We start from the raw sequence: 21823 nt of genomic DNA, 5'->3' as shown, positions 1-21823 counted from the left end.
TGTGCACATAACAACAGAAAAAGCTTCCTCTCATCCATAACTTGTTATTTCATGTCCTCATCTTTTTAAAGCTCCCAGTGATACAACATAGCCCACACAAAACAGTGACTTTCAACGAGAGCCCATAATCCTCACATAACGCATTATACCAATAGTTTTATGTGACAGAACAAATGTTAATCTAGGTGTTGCTGTGAAGGTGTTTAAAAATATCTGTTATCCACTGAGTGCAAGTCAGGAAGACTCCCCTTGATAATGTAGGTTTCAAACAATCAACTAAAAAGGTCTAAGGGCAAAACTGACATTGCTCTGAGGAAAAATTTCACCTGTGAACTGAAGCGCCAGCCCCAGGGTGTCCAGCCTGCTGGCCACCATTGCAATTGAAACTGTGCTCCACTGGACCCCACAATCACTTGATTTCAATGTCTTAAGATACTGGTACCACTGGCTGTTTCCCTGATAGGATCCTTGGGGATGCACCCATCCTCTCTGCAGGGAAGGTTCATCACACTGCCCTTCCCCTTGAGAAAGAGCTGCCTCGCTCTGGAGGTGGCCTCCGGGAGAACCTTGCACTGCCCTCCCCCCCACAACCCCAAACATCTTAGGAAGAATCTAGGTGGGAAGTATGGAGGTAAATCCCCTACAGCTGTGGCTTGCCCCTTGGAGTTGCTAGACTTGTGGAACACCAAGGAGCACACCCAGGAGCCAACTGTGCTTGTTCACTATCTAGAGCTGCGTACTCTGGCCAGGCAGTACCCATTGCTGGTGGACCAACCACCATCGGTTACACCCTAAGTAGAGGGAACCCATGTTGCTCCTCATCAGATTTTCCCGGGTCTTTTTAGAATTGATGAATATTATCTGTGAGCCCTCTTGGACCTGGAGCTCTTGTAGGGCAACAGTCTCAATCAGAGTCCTGGTTTCACTTGGCTAAGACCTTTTCTTTAAAATGCAACATCATTATGTTAAGTGAAATAAGCCAAATACAGAAAGATACACTTCCCACATTTTCTCTCATATGTGGAAGTTAATATAGAGTATAAAAAAGGCTTGGCTATCAAATTATTTAGTACATAAACAGCTATAAATGTTGTCTTCACTGAATTATACTTTCTACTTAATGACATATTCTTTTTTTATTTTTTTTCTTTTTTTTTTTACAGGCAGAGTGGACAGTGAGAGAGAGAGAGAGAGAGAGAGAGAGAAAGGTCTTCCTTTGCCGTTATTTCACCCTTCAATGGCCGCCATGGCCAGCACGCTGTGGCCGGCGCACCATGCCTATCTGAAGGCAGGAGCCAGGAGCCAGGTGCTTCTCCTGGTCTCCCATGGGTTGCAGGGCCCAGGCACTTGGGCCATCCTCCACTGCACTCCCGGGCCACAGCAGAGAGCTGTCCTGGAAGAGGGGCAACCAGGACAGAATCCGGTGCCCTGACCGGGACTAGAACCTGGTGTGCCTGCGCCGCTAGGCGGAGGATCAGCCTATTGAGCTGCGGCGCTGGCCGATATATTCTTCTTTCCTCACTTTCTGGTCCTTGACATTAATCCCATGTTATGTGATATCCAATATCCCTGCTTTCAAGTAAAATAGTATATTTGTGTGTGTATATATATAATACTTACATATAATACATTGCAAGTAAGAGTATGTGTATGTATATAATACTTACATAGAATTATATAATACTTACATAATATATATACTTATTTATATTTAGCAATTTAACACATTGCTAAATATAAATAAAAAAATTATATGCCCAGGGCTTAGGGCTCAAGATAAGCAGATTGAGGTTCTGAAAGATCAGAGTATGAGAGACATTTGTGGCTTTGTATCTCCTTTACTCACAGTGGCAGTGAGGAATGCACAGGGAACAGTCACTTGCCCCTGATGGCAGTGTAGCCACAGGAGATATCCACCTGTGTGTCCATGACAGCTGTCAGATACACACACACGGACATCTATACACATCCACACAATAGCAAGTACAGCCACACACCCACACAGCCTCATATATGTCTATATCCACACACCTCTGTGTCTAGCCATGCCCCCAAGTTGCTTATATGGGCTCACATATAAAAGTGGCCCAGAACCAAACCATCACATAACAGACTTGTGGGCAAGTAGACAGGCAGGTGGACCTGTAGGTTACCACAGCATGGAGATAGGGGAGTACAGAGATAAGGGGGCAAGTGCAAAAGGCATGGGAACTTGATAACTTCACTTCCCAAAGTTCATCTTCTTAATAATGCTTTTCAAAAATGCAACTGCACTGCTTCTTTTCAGAAGAGTTTAAGCCTCAGACACCACTGGTTTTAAACTTTTCTGATTGTGGTATTATACACAGGAATAACCCACAGCAAATGAAACACACCTGTGGAACCAACAGCCAGCTGGGAAAACGTAACATTATCTGTACACCAGACATTACTTAGTGCTCTTTAATAGCAACCCCATTGCTGGCATTCTGTCTTCTGGAAGCATCTATTAGTATTCAGGCACAAGATTGCAGTATGGTGAAGTAAATGGGATTTAAGGATAGATGCCATTATATGGATACCTTGGGTAAGGTCTTGAAACAAAGAGACAATCCCATTACTCAGGAAATGCTATTTCTTACATCCTATTAGAACTTAGAGCAAATTTAGGGTCTTTTTCACTATTTTGAAGTCTTAGCCACTACATAGAGTTTTAAGTGTATATTAATATAGATTCTATTCCCATTAATAAAGAAAGCTAAGTCTATAGAGTAGAAGATTTAGTAAACAGATTTTGTCCCCCTTTATTGAATAATTAACTCCAAAAATAATCAATCCCATAAAATGGAAATTAATGTTTCATTCCAAACTCCAACTACTGATACTGAGGTGGTCTTACTGAATGCTCCAGCTTTTCCATAGAGACACATAGATCAGTGTCTCTGCAGGAAAGGACCTTTCTATGCTACACGTCATAAGAAAATGTCTCTGTTGTTGACATTTGCAAGATCTACGATAGGTAGCACTTGACTTTGTAAAGCTCCCTTACACTTCTGCAGCTGTTTCCCGGATTGTGTCGGCAACCAAGCCACAATTCCTCCCTGGCAAATTAACTCGCAATAATTTCCAGGTTGATATATGTTATGTAATGAAATAAATAGCAGAAGATTTGTGGTGTGGCTCCTATCACTTTAGCACTTGGACTAGAAAAACTCTACTGCAAAGGTGGGAAATTGGACTGCCATGCCCAGTACAGGTTTGTGGGAAGATGGAACCTTAGGGAACAAAGGGAAGACAGGACCCCCTGTTCCTGCACACACTCTTTTAAGTACCAGAAGTCTCCTGAGCACACATTACAGCATCCCCTTGCTTCGTCAATCTCAGCACTCAACGCTATTCGTCCCTTGGAGGGCATTACTCACATCTAAATATACACCACTCTCCAAATCCCTTGCGTCACACAAAATTTTATGGCATTGATTTATTGATGTGAAAAAAAGAGAAAAGGATCCGGGGATTGGAGAGCCCTTGTTAAATGCCTTGGTCATTCTAGCTCTGTGTGGTGATGAAGACAAAATCAGGTTAACCTGACTGTTGAGGATTTCCCTCCTAATTCAGTATGTAATCTGAGTATTTATGTCACTGGTATGTGGATACCTATTTCTCTAATAGGCCACAGGCTTTTGTGAAGAACGTTTTATTTTGTTTATTTGAAAGGCAGAGTTAGAGGGAGAGAGAAAAAGAGGAAGTGTTGGCTCACTATCCAAATGGCTACAATGGCCTGGGCTGGGCCAGGCTGAATCAAGGAGCCTAGAACTCCACCTGGATCACCGACATGTGTGGCAGGGGCACATGAGCAGGAATGCTGGGTCAGAACTGGAGCAGCCAGAACTCGAACAGGCACACATGTGGGATGCCGGCATCACAGGTAGCAGCTTAACCTGCTATACCACAGCGCCTGCCCCAGACCACAGACTTTTTAAATAAAAGATGTCTGACCAATAACAGCTTTCCCCTGCCTCCATAGTGCCAAGGGCAGGTGCTTAATTGAAATTTGTTAAATGGGCTAAAACAATAATTATTTAGTTTTTAGTAATTGGCTCATTAAAAGTGGAACAAATTATGCATTTTTGAGGATGAATGTTGTTTATCTTCTAAAATAGATTTGGATTCTCTGACCCTTGCTGAATCTATTTAAGGAAAAATAAGCACAGCACATCTAAATAAAGTCTTGATAAGTCGATACCTAGGATGTTGCACGTGAGTCTACTTAATGCATTGTGAGGAGAAGAGGAGCAACAGGAATTCTCAAGGGAACTGAATGGTTTCCTAATGGAAAAAACCAAGCAGATTATGAAAGAATTCTGACAAAGATGTGAGTAAATTCAGTAACATTTTCCATCGCTTTTCTTCCTTCTGCTGTCAACCTTTATCGTAAAACTCCTTGAAAGGCTTTTGCAGGGGCCAGTGCCGTGGCTCAATAGGCTAATCCTCTGCCTTGTGGCAGCGGCACACCAGGTTCTAGTCCCGGTCGGGGCGCCGGATTCTCTCCCGGTTGCCCCCCTTCCAGGCCAGCTCTCTGCTATGGCCCGGGAGTGCAGTGGAGGATGGTCCAAGTCCTTGGGCCCTGCACCCGCATGGGAGACCAGGAAGAAGCACCTGGCTCCTGCCATCAGATCAGTGCGATGTGCCGGCCGCAGCATGCCAGCTGTGGCGGCCATTGGAGGGTGAACCAATGATAAAGGAAGACCTTTCTCTCTCTCTCTCTCTCTCTCTCTCTCTCTCTCTCTCTCCACTCTGCCTGTCAAAAAAAAAAAAAAAAAAAAAAAAAAAAAAAAAGCTTTTGCGGGGCCAGTGCTGTGGTGTACTGGGTAGAGCCGCTGCCTGTGATGTCGGCATCCGCTATGGACACCAGTTCATATCCTGGCTGTTCTGCTTCCTTTCTAGCTCCCTGCTAATGGCCTGGGAAAGCAGCGGAAGATGGCCCAAGTGCTTGGGCCCCTGCACCTGCATGAGAGACCTGGATGAGGCTTCTGGCTTTGGCCTGACCCAGCCCTGGCTGTTGAGGCCACTCAAGGAGTCAACCAGCAAATGGAAGATTCTGTCTCTCTTTTCTGTCTCTTCCTCGCTCTCTCTCTCTGTAACTGACTTTTAAATAAGTAAATCTTGAAAAAAAAAAAAAAGAAGAAGAAGAGAAAGAAAAGCTGCTGCATTCTACCTGGATCTAACCTCTCCTCCGCCTTCTCCCCGGAGCCCCTCCACCTTGCATCAGCACTGTCCTCGGAGGGCACAATCTGACTCATCATTTGGCAGACTTGCTGGCCGCCTCTTTCTTGAGGTTCTTCACTTAGCTTCGAAGACACACTCTCTAGGGTCCTCCTCCCACTGCTGTTCCTCAGAGGATTTTGCTGGTTCTTCCTCATCATCACTCCCCCGACACCTTGATTAATGTTGGAGTTCCCAGGGCCCAGACCTTGTCTCTTCTCTGTTTCTGGTCATGCTGTTAATCATCTCTATCCTTTGGCTTTAGTCACCTTATACTCTTTCATTCTTCTCTTCCTGACCCTTGGTGCCAGCTGCCCATGTATTCTTTTAAATGACTGTCTAATCAAATGTCAAAAATGTCCACACTCACTTCCATCTTCTGATAAACTTCCCCTGATCGTTCACTCCAAATGTGTTTCTCATTCATTCCTTCTTATTTCAAGTGCTGGCCAAAGTCTCACTTTTTGCAGCTCTTTCACACCCTATGTCCAACCTATCAGCCAATGCTAGTGGCTCCACCGTGGACAATACATTCAGAACTTCCCCCTGGCTCACCAGTTCCACTGCTACTTTGCGGTGGCAATCTCTTACCCAGGTTTTTGCCATTGTCTTCTAACAACAGCCTTCCTGCTTAGCCTGGGCCTTTGTGGAGTCTTTCCCTCAAAGCCACAGCCAGCGTGATCCTGGTAGAAAACAGCAAGGCAGATCATGTTCTGCTCTGTGAAAATCGTTCTGTTCTCTGTATCGGCCCAGGATAGCCAACATGACCTCACAGCTGCCTTTTGCACTGCTCTGCTTGCCGTATAGGAGTTCTTTAAGAAGTTCAGGGTAAGTGGATTAAAAAATAAGATTATTTGGTGCGAAAAACCATTGAAGTCCATATATAGTTTTTTTTTTCCACAATCTTCATTTTCCATGAACTTTTTAAGACCCTTCATATGCATGAATTTTAATTTTTTTTCCTTACCAAATAGACTTACTTTTGATTGCATCTTCAATGAAGTTTTGAAGAGTCCTTGTATGCTACAGATTTCTGCAATTGCTGTTCCTTTGCCTGGAACACTTACCCAATAGAACACTCTTACTTCAATCAATTGAACTTCTCTGAGAGCCTTCCCCTATCATATCTGAAATCGCACCATTTACAAACTCCTTACTTAAATTTCCTGCTCAATTTTTCTCTAAAGCATTTATGATACTCCACATACTATATATTTAATTTACTTTGAATAAAAATTTCAAGCATGCAAGAGATTTTTTTAATTTCTCTAAATTCCAAGCACCCAGAATTTTAGGTATTCAATTATTTTTTGACTGATTGTGTCTCATCTTTCCCTCACTTTCTTTTCCTTTCCATCTTTCCCTACCCTACCCTCTCCTCTCCTTTCCTCTGTTCTCTCCCATTCCTTTTCTTTCTCCTTTCTCTTGTCTTCTCTATTTTTTTATTATCTCCCCAGTTACATGAATATAGTTACCACAAGAAGTATATTCCCAAACTTGTTTAATTCTTGGAATATAAAATATATTTAGAGCCATCTGTTCCTATTGAGAAAAGGAGCTAGGCAACATAGAAATAAAATGTTGTTTTAAATAATTGGTAATTACCATATGGTACTATTCCTACCACCAAAACTTCACTCATGCTCTCATTATTTCTTACTCAAATTATTAGAATAGCCTGTTAGTTGTCATCTATAAATGTACGTGTGATTATCTGCAAACTTTTCTTTACATAGTTGCCACTGTAATCATATCACACATTTAAATGTATTTCACTGGTTTTCTATAAAGCAGGAAAAAGATAAAAATGTTGATAATGATGATAGTAAAATTAAGTATTTTGAAACTCAAATGAGTATTGTTCTTTTCCTCAAAGTCAAATATAGTAGAGGTCTTCAAAATGTTCATGGAAAATGTGCATTATCTTTGTATACTATTTGTTTTTAATTTGAGAGGTAGGAAGGAAGGTGGGGGAAGAGAGAGACCTACCTTCTCCACTGGTGTACCCCTCAGATGCTGACAATAGCTTTAAAGAGTCTGAAGCTGGGAGCCAGGAACTTAATCCAAGTTTCTCATGTAGGTGGCAGAAATGCAACTTTTGAGCCATCGCCATTACCTCCTAGAATCTGCATTAGCAGGAATCTAGTCAGGAGTTGAAACTGGGCATTGAACTCAGGTACTCTGAAATGAGACAAGGTGTCTTAGCCAGTATCGTAACCATTAGGCTGAATATCCACACCTGTGTTATTATTTAATTTCATTTTCCCACAAACTTTTTGAGATTCTTGCATGTTTTTTATAAAAATTAATAATATCAAGAAAACATTCTTAAGAATGCCTATGTTATACATGCAGGTAATTTCTTGATTGCTTAAAATGTACTTCTTAGTTGAATGTAAAGTTTCTACTGCCCTTAGAACTTTTTGACATTGCATTCTTTCAAATAAAGTAGAAATAAAACTGAAACCTACCCTGAGGACTGTGATCGGTCCCAGGAATCTTTGGACTATTTCTCATCATTGGTTGGGCTCCAGTTTTCATTTGGTCGGCGTCTTTGCTAATAAAGCCATCCATGAAACCCATCCTGACTGCTTCATTTCTTTGTGAAGTTACATGGCATATTAGCTGTGCAGAACATGAGCAAGTTTTCCTGCAGGAAACACAAAAATATGTGTTTTCCAAATCTTTCTATACTTGAGCGACATTCTTCACTGGCCTAAACTTCTTTGGCTAATTGATTCTCTAAACAAGACCTCAGCCAACCTTCAGAGCAGCTGTTTCTGGAATAACAGAGCTTGGCAAAGGAGCGAATGGCTGTGGCTTTAACAAGCATGCATTTGCTCTCCACCACACTCTGAATCGCCCTCTCTGAAAGGCTTGCTTTTGATGACCAAATGCATCTTGTTTTTTCTTGGTTAAAAAAAAAAATACCCCTATTTTTCAGACAGCGATAACACAAAGCAGTCACTAGAAAAATTGGCAAGAGTAAGTAGAGTTCCTAATAGGCTGGCCACTGTGACTCAGGATATTTTTCTGAGAAACTCAGTAATGCCTTTTTCATTTTGGAATAGATTCTTTCTCCCCAGTGGCTCTCCAGAAGCCGTGCTGCCTGTTTCAATTATAAATCTCCAGTCATCTCATCATAGTCTCAGGGCTATAACCAACTCTTAGCATTTTGTGATCAAACCTAAAACATTTAGCTCGCGGATTGCACCATTTGTTGAACTTGAGAAAAATCTCAAACACTTGGGGGCTGAAATTAAAACGTCATTTAGTAAATGAGTATGTGAGTAGCCAGGGAATCGTGTAAGGAAGGTAACTGGTGTCTTACTTCAAATTTTACAGCTGGAAGGGAGCACAGTGATGAGAGCACACCCTGCCCCTTAAGTTCACAGATGGGGGAAACTGAGTCCCAGGGAGTTCAGGAACATCCATCAGAGTCACACCTGGTTCACAGAGAGCATCAGTCACCCAATTTCCACCGAGTGCCTATTTCATGACCCGTGACTCTCCCTTTTTACTTGAAATGAGTTTGTGAAAAATCCAAAGTGGAAGTAGACCAAAGATTTTAGATGTTTGTTCCCCCCCCCCCCTTTTTTTTTTGACAGGCAGAGTGGACAGTGAGAGAGAGAGAGAGACAGAGAAAGGTCTTCCTTTTTTCCATTGGTTCACCCCCCAATGGCCGCTGTGGTCAGCGCACTGCACTGATTCGAAGCCAGGAGCCAGGTACTTATCCTGGTCTCCCATGTGGGTGGAGGGCCCAATGGCCTGGGCCATGCTCCACTGCCTTCCGGGGCCACAGTAGAGAGCTGGACTGGAAGAGGAGCAACCAGGACAGAATCTGGTGCCGGCCATGTTTTCCTCTATTGATAGTTCCTTGTTACAACTCAGAGCAACATGAGCAGGTTCAGAAGGTCCTAAGACAATATTGCTTAACTGGGAGGATTTAGAGCTGTTACAACTACAAGCTGAATGAAACAAGAGGGTGACAAGATTAACTTGCCTGGAAATAATTACAAAGGTGAGAACCTTTTGGGGGTCCATCTAACAGGAGAATACACAAGGGTGTCTGGTATTTCTGTTTGTGCTCAGTGTGTTTAAGCACGTTGGCTCACTGTCAAGTCATGGGTTTATCATAATATGCTGGATATTTAGTTATTTTCGGTTACAGGATAACGATTAGATAAAGCATGAGCATGAAAATATATACTTAAAAACTCCTTTGGAAATGCCAAACAGACTGAATTTTTTACAATTAAGTCACTTATCATTATGTCTGAGTCACTGGTGTTTTGTAGACAATTTGATAAGAAACATAATTATTCTTTTGGAGTTAATACATGCAGAATCAGCATTTCCAAATGGGCCATGGGGAAAGTGTCTGTGAATATATCTCCTGGGGACCTTAGAAATGCCTTGGAATTTGGATTTTCCTATCCTCAGCAGTGAGGCTAGGCCTGCACTAGAACCGTGCATTGCCTCTCTGATGAACAATTCTCCGCTAATTAATCCCAAGCATTCACATTGGATTGTGTTATATCCATGCTCAGGGAATCAAAAATTTCAGCCACATGGTAGATACTTAAATATTTTTCAGATGAATGAAAGAAGATTATGAATTTGGATTTAATTCAAGGAGGGACAGGGAGCCAAGCTTTAATATTGAGTGTAGGCATGTTCTGGCTTGGACAATATACCTTAGAACTGTAGATTATTATGTCATCCCGGGTCCTTTGTGTCACTTGTAGGACACTTGTACCTACAAATTTCCATTACGTCATCCAGACTCCACAGTGTCACTTGTCCTTACATTTATTTTCAGTTCGTGGATAAAACAGATTACCTAAACTACGAAATAGTGACCAACCATCTTCTTTTTAGTCTGAGACCAATGTTTTGATGTTTGTAAATTAGGGCATTTGAAAATAAGTGAAACTGTTAAGAGATGCAAAATCCCTGATGTTTAAATCTTTATCTAGTAATCTGACAAATTAAGGTTTTTTCAATAAGCTTTATGGATGTTTTGCTATGTGAAATATTTGGCTAGACTCTATATAAGATCTTGGATTTCCCTATGAGCAAGTCCACATTGGAATATCTACTAAATTTTATTTTAATCTGAAGATTTACTTGATAGGAGACAAAAGAATCTGACTTCTTGGTACTTTTACTAATACACACACACAAACACATACACACATATGTAAAATCAACTTTGGGGGCCGGCGCTGTGGCTCAGTGGGTTAACTCCCTGGTCTGAAGTGCCGGCATTCCATATGGGTGCTGGTTTGAGACCCAGCTGCTCCACTTCCTATCCAGCTCTCTGCTTTGGCCTGGGAAAGCAGTAGAAGATGACTCAAGTCCTCAGGCCCCTGCACCCATGTGGGAGACCTGTAAGAAGCTCCTGGCTCCTGGCTTTGGATCGGCACAGTTCCAGCTGTTGCAGCCAACTGGGGAGCAAACTAGTGGATGGAAGACCTCTCTCTCTCTCTCTACCTCTCCTCTCTCTGTGTAACTCTGACTTTCAAATAAATAAATAAATCTTTTAAAAAAAATCAGCTTTGAGTGGTTCTTCCCAATTGGCTGATTATAGTGATAGGACTATTTGTAACTGCTCTGTATTCAGTATGTTATTATTGGGGTTTATGAAGGATTTCATGTCCCATATAAATGTAGGAGACAATGTTCATAATTTATACCACATGGTGTAAGTGAGTTCAGCATTTAAAAGTTGATTTGTTACATCTGATCTTACTGGAAGCCAGTGCTGATAAAGGTAGAGGGTTTTCAAAGCAGACAGATATCAACTTCAGCAACACTTCATTAGGTACAAGTGCTTTGACTGCATGGAAGAGAAATTAATAATATCTCTACATCTTGCAACATCTGTCTTTTTACTTCAGTAGCACAAAAACTCTTCCCTACATTAAAATTCTCAGTGAAAGTGTCTTCTCCTGGACCACAGTCTTTGACCTTCTTGTAGTGGGAGCTTTAAAAGTTCAAAATTGGTGAGGTGTCACTTGAAAATGTTGCCAGTTCCATATGGTATAACAGGTGGCTATAGGGAGTGCAGACTGAGGGGATAGCTTGGAGCCAAGTCCCCTGGGCTGGGTAAGGAGACACGTGGGATAGGAATGGTTACTGGGAATGCAGTCTCTTTAAAAAAAGAAAAAAAAGTCTTTCCTAGCAAATCCAATGATTTATATACTACAGAGATTAAACAAATGTCATTCTGAACTTTTCCAATCCTTGGAAAACTTCTGAGATAGCTATGAATGTCAAAAAAGTTGGCAGGTGGGGAATTTTTAAAAATTATTTTTTATAACCTTAATACTTTTAAACAAGCCCTGTATGATTAGGTAAAGAGGTGGACCACATAGGTTCTTGGGTTCTTCCCTTGGATGAACTCCCAAATACCAGTGAAGATATAACGGGGTTGATGGATCTTAGACTGCTCCCACACATTGATATGAAAACACCAGCAAGCCTGTGGGAGGCAGAAGGTAGTTGGGTTTTGGTGTAGCAGAGGCGAATGTAGATGCAGTGGGAGGGACAATGGAGCTTCTCAAGTTGTGCCCCTTGGTGTTCCTCTGGCTCCTCTGAGCAGGTCATTGCCTACCTGTTACAACTGTGTGACAGAAGAGCTGCCATGACAGGCAAGTACCAGGGATCATGAATCTGACAAGGCTGGCCTTGGAGGGGCAAGGAGTGGCAGGGCAGGCTGCACTGGGCTAGGATTTGATGAGCATTTCCTCCTTGCTTCATCGGCCTATGCATCCTGTGGATGTGGCAACCACAAGAAAGGCTACAGTGGCCATTCACTTAATTGAAATAAACTGATTAAAGAGAAAAATTTTAAGTTTTTGTTTACCTTAACTATATTAGTAACCGAATATGCAAAAATACATTTTTAAAGATTTATTTATTTATTTTAAAGTCGGAGTTACACTGAGAGAGAAGGAGAGGCAGAGAGAGAGAGGACTTCCATCTGCTGGTTCCACTCCCCAGTTGGCTACAATGGCTGAAGTTGCACTGATCCGAAGCCAGGAGCCAGGAGCTTCTTTTGGGTTTTCCCATGCAGGTACAGGGGCCCAAGGACATGGGTCATCTTCTACTGCTTTCCCAGGCCGAAGCAGGGAGGTGGATGTGGAGCAGCTGTGTCTTAAGCAGGTGCCCATCCATATGGGATGCCAGCAGGTGCAGCTTTACCTGCTATGCCACAGCACTAGCCCCAATACATTTTTTAATCAATTTATTGAGTATAATTCCAATTTAGAGTTCTGCCAGCTTTTTTTTGTTTTTTTTTTTTGTTTTGTTTTGTTTTTGGATAAACTGCACTGCTGCACATTTTTATCATTTTTATTTTTGATTATTTAATTTAAAGTTATAAACACTTGAGAATCAATCTGAAAGAGACTCCTTCCATATTCTTGTGATATTTGGTCATTCTTAAAAAGTCACAAATACATTCTTTATCAGACTAAATTGTTTTTTAAAAACTCACAAACTTTTTCTTCCCAAATTTACTTATTTATATTTGTTTATATGAAATGTTAACTCCTGGAAGAACTGTAATGGTTAGGACTGAGCTGGGCCAAAGCACAAGCCAGGAACTAAATCCAGGCCTGCCACATAGATGCAAGGAATCCAAATTGAGCCACCCCCTTTACCTTCCAGGGTGTGCATTAGGAGAAAGCTGGAGTCAGCAGCCAGAGCCAGCAATCAAATCTAGATACTCCAGTATGACACAAGGTTATCTTAATTGCTAGGCTAAATGTTTCCCCTGTCTCTCCCTACCCTGGAAATATTTTCATAGGAACATTCTTTTTTTTCTTTTTCTCATTCGTATTTCATCAATTTACATAATATTTAATTCAATTGTGTCCAATAACACTACCAACAGACATAATAAATAGATTTGGAAATAAAGAAAACTAATATTGTACTCAATTGGTGGGAATAGACATTTGGGGTATGAGAACAACCTATTAATTTCAAAATTTCAGCATGATACGGGTAGTTTTTAAATTTTCAGAAGGAATGGAGAGAGTCCATTGTTTATTGGTGATTTGTTTAAAGTGTGTATTGATATTATATTAGTCAAGACAGCTGCTTGTTCTAAGGGAGTAAAACTTGAATGCATGGGAAAAAGTAATTAGGCTTCTGTGGACAGCAAACATTATTTTCAAAAAAGCAATACATGAAACAATCTATGGCACAGGAAATAAAAATAATAGAATCTATAAAATAACAAATATTCTGGGAGGAATCGGAAAATCAGTATATGTGTTAATAAGAGTTATCTAAAAGAAACAAAAGACAATTTTTGGTATATTTAATTGTTACTGTAACAGAAAAGATGGTTGGAATGACAGAATGAATATAAACAAAAAGTAGTGCTACAGGAAAACTTAAGGTATTATGAGGAATAAGAGATATTAGAATGAGAGTAAAGTGAACAAAAATGGAAGATAAAATGAAAATGGAAAAAACAAAGAACTGGCCAATTTCTCTCCAGAAGTCAGACAAGTTACAAATGCAGATAGAAAGCACATGAGTGCTAAGTGGAACACTGGAGGCCCCCCGGCACCCACATGTACATGAGAAAAATTTATGGCAAACTTTCATGCCATAAAACACAAAGGACAGCTTCTAAATGTTTATAGAGAAGCAGAGTAGATCAACTACAAAGTAATAAGAATCATATTGAGATCAGACTTCTCTAAAAGACTGGAAAAGCAGACAATAGAATAATATCTTAAAGGGAAAATAGTTTAAGTATTAGACTTTTTTAGCCAAATAAACTTATATAATAGTTTGAAATAAACACCCTGACATGTACGATTGTTGATCATTAATCTTATAGGAACACTTAATTTTTTAAAAAAATAATTAATTAATTTTTATTTATTGGAGAGGGAGAGGGAGAGGGAGAGGGAGAGTCTCCAAATGGCCTCAATATCTGGGGCTGGATCAGATGGAAGCCAGGACACAGAAACGCCATCCAGGTCTTGGTGCATCAGCAGGGAACTGGATCAGAAGTAGAATTCCTTGGACTCGAATTGGCACTTGGGTATGGGATGTGGGCATTGCAAGCTGGCAGCTTAACCTGCTGTGCCTCAACAGCTGCCCTCTGCAATAAAAAATTTGAAAACGGAATATTGGATAGTATCACAGGACAGCATGGATGTGAACAAGTTAAAGAGAATAGGTCAGAGGGAGGTGTGAGATTATAGTTTTTTTTTCTTATCATGGCAAAGGTATAAAGATTTATAAGTTTTAGGAGAACTGGGGGGAGGAAGTCTAATGAGTTTCAAGTAAAAGGTGCTTACAAAAGGAATAGAAGCAGGATGTAGGGGCAGGCATTCAGTTGCAGCTAAGATGCCTGCATCATATATTGAAAGCCTGGATTTGAGTGTCATCTCTGGCTTTGATGACAGCTTTTTGCTAATGCCCCCCCCCCGCCCCCCGGGAGGCTGTGACGATGATTCAAGCTTGTGGGTCCTTGCCAATCTCATGGGAAACCCATATTGAGTTCCTGGCTCCTGGATCCAGCTCCTGCTGGGAAAATTGTGGGCATTTGAAGAATGAACCAGCAGATCCCACTAGTCTCTCTCTCTCTCTCTCTCTCTCTCTCTCTCTCCTTGCCTTTCAAGTAAATTTTTAAAAATTTAAAAGGGATATATAAATATTAAAGTAGCAGAAAAAAATTTGATGTAGTGGAAAGTGAACAATGTAGAATAAAGAAATGAAATAAAATTATTGTAAGTAAAAGAACGAGTGGCACAGGCTTAATGTAACAGTAATTACAATAAATGTATATGAGTTAAATATAACATTGAAAAACAACACTTCAGATCAATTTGTAAAAATAAACCAAGACTATGAATACATTACTTAAAAATAAGTGAAAAATTTGAAGCAATACGATACAAAATATTTTAAAGTAAAGAAAAACAAAGTCAAACAGGAATAATAAGAATGTTTGGTAGCAATTTTAGAAATGACATAATTTAAAGGTTAAAATATAAAGAAAAATAAGAGAAATATTATACACAAGCAAAAGAAGAAGAAATGATAATGAATATATATGCATATATTAAAATAGTCTCAAAATGTATAGATAAACAAAGTGATAGATAAAGTTACAGTTATATCAATAGTTGGTGATTTTAATTGTTAGATTCAGAAGCAAAAAGTGGTATAGAAGATTTGAATAATAAAATCATATTTATGTGAATTTGCATTTGCATGTATAAGAGTACTTCAAAAAGTTTATGAATAAAATAAATTAAAAGATAATGTGTATTTTTATGAACTTTCTGAAGGCCTCTACTATAATTTCCCACCCAACAAACACAGAATAAACTATTTTTGAGCACACACAATACATGCAAAAATTGACTAGGTATAGATCCAAAAGTAAGCACCCTGCATTCACAACAATTAATAACACACCTTTTATATTCTTTTTTTTTTTTTTTTTTGACAGGCAGAGTTAGACAGAGAGAGAGAGAGAGACAGAGAGAAAGGTCTTCCTTTTTCCGTTGGTTCACCCCCCAAGTGGCCACTACGGCCGGTGCGTTGCAGCCGGTGAGCTGCGCCAATCCGAAGCCAAGAGCCAGATGCTTCCTCCTGGTCTCCCAGGCGGGTGCAGGGCCCAAGGACCTGGGCCATGCTCCACTGCACTCCTGAGCCACAGCAGAGACCTGGACTGGAAGAGGAGCAACCGGGACAGAATCCGGCGCCCCGACGGGGACTAGAACCAGCGGTGCCAGTGCCACAGGCGGAGGATTAGCCTAGTGAGCCGCGGCGCTGGCTATATTATTAAGATGAATAAATTTTGAAATTTTTAACAAAAAGCCAAAATAATGTTGTATATCTGAGACCATAAACATACCATTGCATAATTCTTGATTTGAGTAGTGAGTCATATGGAAAAGAATGAATTATAAAGACATGAAAACAACATAGGTGAAGATTTGTGGGGTGTAATGTTACCAAAGGTAAGATTTCTGATGTTCTAAATATTTATCAAAAGTGAGCAAAAGTTGAAAGCCAAGGAATTAAACATTTACTTGATACAGATTGAAAGTGAGCATCAAAATAAATTCAAAGAACAAAAAAAGAAGGAAACAAATAAAGTTAATAAATCAAGAAAATGCAAAACAGCAAAAGCAATAATAACAAAATTACCTAATTTTGAAAGCACAACATGATTCTTTGAAAAGACTGATGAGAAACCAATCAAGAGGTAAATTGGAAATTTAATAAGTGGGAAATAACTAGTAGAAAGAGAAATTTTAAAATTGAGAAATAGTGTCTAGAGCAATTATATGCCATTAATTTACAAGATTAGAAAGCCTAGATAAAATATATGAATTTGTTGTGGTTTGCATGAGTAATGTAAATTTTTTCTATTTTTCTTAGCTTTTTTGCACTTGGAAATTTGCATTGGTTGGATATGCCAAAGAAGTCTTGGACTTGGTTCCAAGACCCTGGCAATTTGTCAAACTTGCTTTGGGGAATGAAGGAGCTCAACTTTAGGGTTAGCATTCCTAATCTCTCAGGATTTACAAGAGAAGACAGATGATCTTGGAATGTTAAAGTAGCTCCCAGTAAAATACTGCATCCAGAGGATAGTAGCCCGCGCTGGTAAATGAATGAGAAGATGAATGATGGACTTATGGAACAAAAACACAAACAGAAGCCCCACTGTCCTTAAGGGCTGCGTACTCATCATTAGAGAGGCAAAACTAAGGCAGAGTAACCCAACCTGAAGCTTGGGATTTATTATTAAACTAGACTGAATAGAATGGGACTGAATATTTTAAGTCTGAAAGGGATTTTCTTAACTTCTGTGGGTTCCAGACCATTCTCCTCTGGATCCTTCTGATTCTTTGGTCACAGTATTTATTCAGTTGTTCCAAGCTCTCTAGGCTTGGCACTCAGTAAGAGTTCTGAGTGACTTTGTCCAACTTGGATTGCCTACCAAGGAATTCAGGATTTCTGTGGGAGGGACATAATTTATAGTTTTCTGAGTAAATAATTTTACTCCAGATGTCTGAAGAGCATGTCTTATACCACAGTGAAATAGTAACACTTTCTGAAAATGGCTGGATTTTAATGTTCTTTTCAACAAAATTGGGGCCCACTGACAGTTCCTAGGGGAGGAAAAGATTCTTAGTGTCTTCAAAAGCACACGTGAAAACATTCATCCTAGACTTTGTAAGGCGCTTAGATAATATGCCCTATGAATAAACCTCTGGCACATTTATAAAGCCAACTACCAAATTAGAACAAGAATAGAACCATTTGTATCTGAATATTCAGAAGTAGCTAGAGTTAATAAAATAAGCTCTAACCATAACTGAACTTGTTAACTGAGTAGTTGTGGCTATATAATGTTATTCCCAAGAAGGAGGTTCATTAATTTTTTAAATTCTGATCTGGTTGTCTTCTCAGTTTCTTCTAGTCTGGGTCCAACACTTTTAGAGAGTTCTCTCACTGGGCTGCATGTTTAGATTCATGACTATTAGAGAAAACACAGATGACAAATTAGTTCAGGGGCTAGGTAGTTAGTTATCTCCAACTCATAAACTATACTGCATAAATCCTTATTTATATACAAGGTATGACATGGTTTCAATTCTCTTGCCATATGTTAATTTTCCATAACATATGTTTTAGAATTTGAGGTCTAAAAAATTTGTTCAGGGGTAGGTGTTGTGGCATAAGTTAAGCTGCCAATTGGGCACCCACATCCCATATCAGTCTGCCTGTGATAAAATCTAGGCTCCTCCAGTTCTGATCCTGCTCCCTGCTAATTTGCCTGGGAGGCAGCAGACGATATGGATGGATTTCCATACTCCTGGCTTCAGCCTCACCTAACTCCAGCTGTTGTGGGCTTTTGGGGAATGAACCAATGGATGCATGGAAGATCTTTTGCTCTCTCTCCCTCTGTCACTCTTCCTTTTAAATCAAATAAATAAAGCATTTTTTTTTCATTTTTCTACCAAAACCTGGTAACGTTAGTAGTGCCATTCTATTGTGTATCTTAATATAATGGAGCATTTGCTTTAAATGAATGGGCTTAGCGGATACTCTGATGGATGCTTAGAGCACTTCTTTCTTAGATGAAGACATTTTCTTTTCACTTCCATGTGGACAATCAATGTTGTCTATAGTGCAGGAAAGTAATTAGATTTTTTTAAAAAAGAAATGGAAAAGCTATTTAGAAATTATTAAAGCTTGAAAATAACTATCCAAAGCATTAATAGTTTGCACAGATATTAAAGTTTACAGTGATTTCCATTTACTATGTCTCTTACTCCTCACTCACTCACTTCCTCTATACTCACAAAGCACCAAATATATAGGCAACATGGGTTGCCATTTAATCCTCCGAACAATCTGTGAATTGAGTGCTATCCACATTTGAGAAAGAGTATAAGTTTCTGCAAATCTTATGCACTGTTTTCTGAAAAGATTGACCTTACTATTTTTATTTCTTTTTATTCCGTCTTTCTTAAGGCTCCAGGAATACAGTGCTTATGAGATCAAGAGTTTTAAATAATGCTGTATCTCATCTCATATGAAGAGCTATATACTCCCCAAGTATCAGGTGTGCACAATAAAATAGATGTTGCATTGAATTTAGCAAACATAAAGGCTGACAAAAAAACTTTGTGCAGCAGAAAACTGACAACCATACTACTGTTTAGTAATTATATGAGATGACATAAAATGTCATGATAATGAGATGAGATGAGATGAAAAAAAATCTTTTAAAAGTATTTCGTGACTAATAAGTTTCCCTTAAGCTCCATTTAGAATCAAATGTATAAACAGGTATCTACTGAGCAGTTTCTTTGAGTGTTATGCTGAGCATTTTAGTGTAAATCATAATTATGGCAAATATCATTCAATCAGTCGCTTACATTTCTCTTCTAGCAGGAGTCTCACCGACAGGACGTTGCTTGTCTCTTTGAATACATCTTCCTCTAAATTGAACTCCTGCAGAGCATTTGGTGAAAGAAAGAAATTTTTGTGGTTTGATGGTCTGGAGTAAGAGCTGAATAGCCAGATGGTGAAAGATTTCCTAAAAGATAGAATCCTCACTGCCCACCACCCCCACTCACCGCTCCCGGCCCCAAACAAACTCAACGGCATGGATCGAGAAACATTTCCAGCTTCAAGAGAATATAGGTGAAATGCCATTTCCACGTTCAAGATACTGAACCAACAAAAGGTCTACAATGACACAACTACTGTTTGTATTCTTCCTTTTCTGTTTCGGCTAGACTCATGCAATTGCAAGGGCAAGAAAGAATGCTAGTGAAAATGCAATGTATTTCTACAAACATGTCTCCCATGTGACATTAACCACAAATTTTTTTATTGATGCCTGGGATGAGTTGATGATTTTCTGTATAAAGGCTGGGTCAGTTGTGAGTCTTGTCAACATTGTGTTGGCGACAGACTTTGTTACATGTAAAAGGGAACAAACAGCTTCAGAACATTTCAAATGTGTTGGCTGAACAGATATAAACAAAAAGAGATTGGCATTTTTGTAGCTATATCTTATGTATTCACAAGGCCCTTTCCATTCATGGGAAAAAAAAAAAACAGAGTTCATTATGTATTTATGAAAAACAAAATTACCTATTCATAAAAATCAAAGGCAATATGTTTTGCTTATATCAACGGGTAAAATTAATGCAACTTTTCCTATAATAGTTCATTTGCTTTGACAGGATTTTGAATATCAGAACAAAATGTCAAGAAGAGTTATAAATTGGAATAGGAGGAAAAAATCTTCAGGTAAATTGTTTTTTCTATAGACTCACAGGAATCAGTTATTTATTATTCATGAACATGCTAGACTTCTAATTTATACAGGGGCTTTCATCTTTACACATCAGTTCACCTACAGGGCATGCCCCTACTGTAAACATCAAGGTACTCTAGTATTGTTGTTGGCACTGCCTATTAATACCTGGATATTGGAGCTGTGCTTCCAGTGAGATGTTTAATCTGCTTTTGGGTAAACCAAGCCTTCAATTACTTTTAGATAATATTTATTTGAATCATACTTTTGGATATTAGAAGCAACAATGTACTGTCCTTTCTCTTCTGTATTTTTAAATGTATTCTTGTCTCATACAAATGACTGGAGATTTTGGAGGCTTCATGGTGGCCAGTCTTCCAGATATCAGGGCTCTTTTCTCTGAAAGGGTAAGTATGGGAAATATAACTTCCTGCAAAACCAGACAACACTTGATAAGATTATTCAATTTCTGAACTCACTACAGCTACCAAGATTGCTAATTTGTAGCAACTATGACAGCTTGTGGCCTGATTGGACTCTTGTTCAACACAGATAATCATTAGCTGCTAATGATTTTAAATCATTGTGAGCAAGGCAGAGACTGACCCTGTGACCTAAATGTTTCAGGGGATGCTCAGAAGTTATGTCATCTCCTGCAACAGATGGTGCTGGCTGTCTGGACTGAGAACTAGGGTTCTTTTTCCTTAGTCAGAGAAATAATTCTTTGAACAAAAGATATATACTGTTAGGGTCTCAATTCACTTGACCTAAAAGAATGAATTTTACCTGAGGTATTATACTGTATGGATAAAATTAGTGGCATATAAAAAAGGCGGATAGGAAATGCATTAAGTACTTCCTAAAGATTTTGCTTGCATATATTTAAGTTTTTTTGTATATGTCATTTTTCTTTTTCTTTCATTAATGATTAGGATGGTTAGTTTCAACTGATAATCTCCAGATAATGGGACACTTAAGGTTGGCTTGGCTGAAAGCAGAAAGAATAAGTGGAAAACGGAAAAAAAAAAAAAAAAAAAGGACTCCTTCAAAACATTTTGAAAGGTAAAATAAATGGTGTGTGGGTGTTGAAGTTCTTTATATATTTTACATGTGTCTAGTATTTTGTAAGTTACAGAATTTGTACATATAATTATATCAAGACATAAACTCATAACAATGACCTTAAAATAAACACCAGAATTTTTACATACAAAGGAGATCTGATTTAGCAAGATGAAAGTTCCTAGCATATCAAAACAACATAAGAAGCAATACTGCCGGCGCCGCGGCTCACTAGGCTAATCCTCCGCCTTGCGGCGCCGGCACACCGGGTTCTAGTCCTGGTGGGGGCACCGGATTCTGTCCTGGTTGCTCCTCTTCCAGGCCAGCTCTCTGCTGTGGCCAGAGAGTGCAGTGGAGGATGGCCCAACTACTTGGGCCCTGCACCCCAGGGGAGACCAGGATAAGTACCTGGCTCCTGCACGCCGGCTGCAGAGCGCCGGCCGCGGTGGCCATTGGAGGGTGAACCAATGGCAAAGGAAGACCTTTCTCTCTGTCTCTCTCTCTCACTGTCCACTCTACCCACTCTGCCTGTCAAAAAAAAAAAAAAAAAAAAAAAAAAAAAAAAAAAAAAAGCAATACTAGGAGAATTGTAAAAACCTTTGAAGAAAATATTAGCGATCTGCTAATGCCATTGCTGAATTGCAACACAATTAGATGCTGCTACATCTGGCAAAGTTTGTGAGTCGG

General features: G+C 39.5%; 1 long non-coding RNA gene across 1 annotated transcript; it reads left to right on the top strand.

Annotated features, from left to right (window-relative positions):
* The first annotated feature begins 18795 nt into the window (after positions 1 to 18795).
* On the top strand, positions 18796 to 21358 carry LOC127483261 (uncharacterized). The gene is made up of 3 exons (XR_007909376.2): positions 18796 to 19452; positions 20001 to 20067; positions 21007 to 21358. It is a non-coding gene; the product is annotated as an uncharacterized lncRNA (long non-coding RNA).
* The last annotated feature ends 465 nt before the right edge of the window (positions 21359 to 21823 follow it).

The sequence above is a fragment of the Oryctolagus cuniculus genome, chromosome 8 (genome assembly GCF_964237555.1).
Source record: "Oryctolagus cuniculus chromosome 8, mOryCun1.1, whole genome shotgun sequence".
NCBI lineage: Eukaryota > Metazoa > Chordata > Mammalia > Lagomorpha > Leporidae > Oryctolagus > Oryctolagus cuniculus.
This window is presented reverse-complemented; position numbering and strand designations above follow the sequence as displayed.